General features: G+C 46.4%; 1 pseudogene; it reads left to right on the top strand.

Moving 5' to 3' along the window:
* Nucleotides 1–789: 789 nt before the first annotated feature.
* On the top strand, nt 790–2,444 carry LOC129039622 (chromatin assembly factor 1 subunit B-like; annotated as a pseudogene).
* Nucleotides 2,445–3,932: the final 1,488 nt, after the last annotated feature.

A 3,932-nucleotide genomic window follows, 5' to 3' on the forward strand; every position in this document is an offset into this window, starting at 1 on the left:
GACACAGGGTTGCCACAAACCTTCAGTTTGAGAAAAACACAATATCTGCAAAGTACAATAGTGACATTCAATAAAATGAGACATACCCGTATGCTGTAAAGAGACATATATGAGAATATGTCACTGTAGCAAGAGTTGGAGACAACCTAAGTGCTCACTACGAAAGAAATAGAGAAATCAAATATGATGGCTACACATTGTGGAGTACCATGAAGCAGTTAGAAGCAATGAATTATTGGATGAACATGCATATGAGGGAAGATCTTAAAAATCGAATGATGATTTTTAAAAATAAAGTTACAGAATGAAATTGATAGCACCCCATTTATTGACTATTAAAAACACATACGTGGCTGGGTGTGATGGCTCACACCTGTAATCCCAGCATTTTGGGAGACTGAGGTTGGAGGATTGCTTGAGTCCAGGAGTTCGAGAACAGCCTGGGCAACATAGCAAGGCCCTGCCTCCACAAAAATTAGCCGGGCATTGTGGTACCTCCCTGTAGTCCCAGCTACTCTGGAGGCTGTGGTGGGAGGATTGCTTGAGCCCGGTGGCTGGAGGTTGCAGTGAGATGAGATTGTGCCACTGCACTCCAACCTGGGGGACAGAGCACTCTGTCTCAAAAAACAGAAATAAAAATAAAAACTCCGGTCCCGCCCACGGGGGGTCGGGACCTGCAGTGTGCGGGAAGCAGCACAGCCCTGCCCGGGAGGTGACGGCACCGCTGACCGTCCAGGTCCCTGCAGAACGGTGCCAGAGAGACGTTTTGCCCCTTCAAGACTCAGGAGGATGAAAGTTATCACTTGTGAAATAGCCTGGCATGACAAAGAGCCTGTGTACAGCCTGGACTTCCAGCATGGGACGGCAGGGAGGACGCACAGACTGGTGTCTGCAGGCGTGGACTCCGCTGTCAGGACCTGGAAGGTAGAAAAAGGATGAGATGGAAATGCCATCATGCAATTTTTGTCCAGTCTTGCTCGTCATACCAAAGCCTTCAATGTCCTGCGTTTTTCTCCAACTGGGGAGATTTTAGCATCGGGAGGAGATGATGCTGTCATCCTGTTGTAGAAGGTGAATGATAAAAAGGAGCTGGAGCAGATTGCTTTTCAGGATGAGGACGAGGCCCAGTTGAACAAGGAGAACTGGATGGTTGTGAAGACTCTGCGGGGCCACTTAGAAGATGTGTGTGATATTTGATGGGAATATTATGGCTTCTGCCTCTGTGGATAACACAGCCATCATATGGGATGTCAATAAAGGACAAAAAATATCAATTAACATAACATAAAAGTTATGTCCAAGGAGTAAACCTTTAGGTCAATATGTTGCTACTCTGAGCTGTGACAGGGTGCTGCGGGTATACAGTATACAGAAGAAGCATGTGGTTTTTAATGTTTCAAAGATGCTATCTGGAATAGGGGCTGAAGGAGAGGCAAGAAGCTACTGGATGTTTCATGACAGCAGCATGAAGTTGTTCTTCCGTAGACTGAGTTTCACTCCTGATGGATCTTTGCTCCTCACACCAGCTGGATGTGTGGAATCTGGTGAAAATGTAATGAACACCACTTACGTTTTCTCCAGGAAGAATCTTAAAAGGCCCATCGCTCATCTTCCATGTCCTGGAAAAGCCACTCTTGCTGTTGGCAGCTGTCTGGTCTACTTTGAACTGAGGCCGGTGGTGGAAACAGGTGTGGAGCTAATGAGTCTGCCCTACCGCCTGGTATTTGCTGTGGCTTAGGAGGACTCTGTGCTTCTGGACACCCAGGAATCCTTCCCTTTCGGTTACGTGTCTAATATACATTACCACACCCTCAGTGACATTTCATGATCTAGCGATGGCGCCTTCATGGCCATTTCTTCCACAGACAGTTACTGCTCGTTCGTGACATTTGAGAAAGGTGAACTTGGAATACTTTTAAAAGAGAAGTCAGTTTTGAGCACAAGAACTCCTGATACAGCAAAGAAAACCAAGAGTCAGACACACCGAGGGTCTTTGCCAGGACCCAGACCAGTAGAGGGAACAACTGCCAGCAGAACCCAAGATCCCAGCAACCCCTGCTCGACCCCCACTCAGGCCAGACAGGCCCCAGCCCCAGCAGCCATCAGGGACCCTCCCTCTATCATTCTGCTGTCAAAAGCTCCTTGCCGAGGCCTTCGGAGGAGAAGACCCTGCCGCCCAGTAGTTAAAACACAAAAGCCCACCCATCCCGGAGGGTCACTCTGAACACATTGCAATCCTGGAGCAAGACAACACCCTGGAGAATAAACTTAATACACTTAAAGACAGACACTCCACCAAAGTCTGTACCAATCAATGTAATTTCCACCCCTTCTGCAGAAGAATTTAGTAAGAGATGCCTGGAAACACTCAGGGCAGTCCCGCAGAGCTAAAACAGCCCAGACTCAATGAAAACAAAGGGGGCACTGAAAGTCTGGAACCTTGATGGGACCTTGGCTTCTGTTCAAAGCCTTCCAGGCCTCCCATGTGTGCAATGAGGTGGTGAAGCTGGAGATGCCTGAGACCAGTCGCATCCATGGAGCGGGACAGATGCTGTAAATGGATTTCTGTAACAGAAGTGACATGTGTACTAATTTTTCTCCAGAAATATGGATGCTGTTTTATTCAGTCTCCATTTTTAACTTGGGGATGTGAACATTTTAACATACTGAATCCTCTTTTTCATGAGTCTCTGAAACTGGAGCAGTTCAACATTATCCACTGTGAAAATCAATGAGTCCTCCCTGGCATCCTCATGAAAGTGCAGTCACTTCGTGGAGGGACTCCTTTTAAAGTTAGAATTAGGAAGATGAGAAAGTAATTTGAGATTTTGCTCTGTTGAATTTTAGAATATTTGAAGTAATTGTTAGATTTTGCTTCTAAGGAGTTGATTGATTAAACTTTGGAAGGTTAAAAAAATAAATAAAAACACATACATTGTAGGGTTCACTAGAGGGACAGAACTAATAGGATAGATAGATATAAAGGGAGTTTATTAAGTATTAACTCACATGATCAGAAGGTCTCACAATAGGCTGTCTGCAAGCTGAGGAACAAGGAAGCCAGTCTGAGTCCCAAAACTGAAAAACATGGAGTCTGATGTTCAAGGGCAGGAAGCAACCAGTATGGGAGAAAGGTGTAGACTGGGAGGCTAGGCCAGTCTAGTCTTTTCACATTTTTCTGCCTGCTTTATATTCTAGCCATGCTGGCAGCTGATTAGATGGTGCTCACCCAGAGTAAGGGTGTGTCTGCCTTTCCCAGCCCACTGACTCAAATGTTAATCTCCTTTGGCAACACCCTCACAGACACACCCAGGATCGATACTTTGGATCCTTCAATCCAATCAAGTTGACACTCAGTCTTAACTATCATATACATATACAGAAAGAAGTGGTTTGCTGCTATAAACTCCGTGAGACATCCAAGAAATTGTGAGTTCCCAAAGTGTGAGAAGGGAAAAGTCTGCCTCTGAACACCCATCCCCATTAGGGAACCTGAAAATCCAGATCACAGGAGGATTTAACCTTACCTATAATGGAAATGGATTTCGAGTTGAGCAAAATATAAAAGTAGAAGCAGCAGCAGGAAAAGCCCTGTAGGCACTCCTGGTCCCCAGCTAGAGCCCAGGGAAACCATCCCTGGCTTTATCTCACAGCAGTCCTTGGGGACAGCAACATAAGCCAGTGGAATTGGGGAGGGGCCACAGGGTGAAGGAAGCTTCTAGCTGAACTTTGTAATAATTTTGACTGAGCATGAATTTACCTAAGCAGATCAGGGGCAGGGGTACTGCAAATGGGAAGTGTAGATACAAGGGCAGAAGCCACAGTGCATGGTGCAGGCAGGCATGAAGGGAGGGGCAAGGCCTGAGACTGTTTGCTTTCTCAGCAGGGAGGCTTGTAGCCTGGGGCAAGGTTTCAGCCCTGGTGACCAGCTG

This window comes from Pongo pygmaeus, chromosome 5 (genome assembly GCF_028885625.2).
Source record: "Pongo pygmaeus isolate AG05252 chromosome 5, NHGRI_mPonPyg2-v2.0_pri, whole genome shotgun sequence".
Taxonomy (NCBI): Eukaryota; Metazoa; Chordata; class Mammalia; order Primates; family Hominidae; genus Pongo; species Pongo pygmaeus.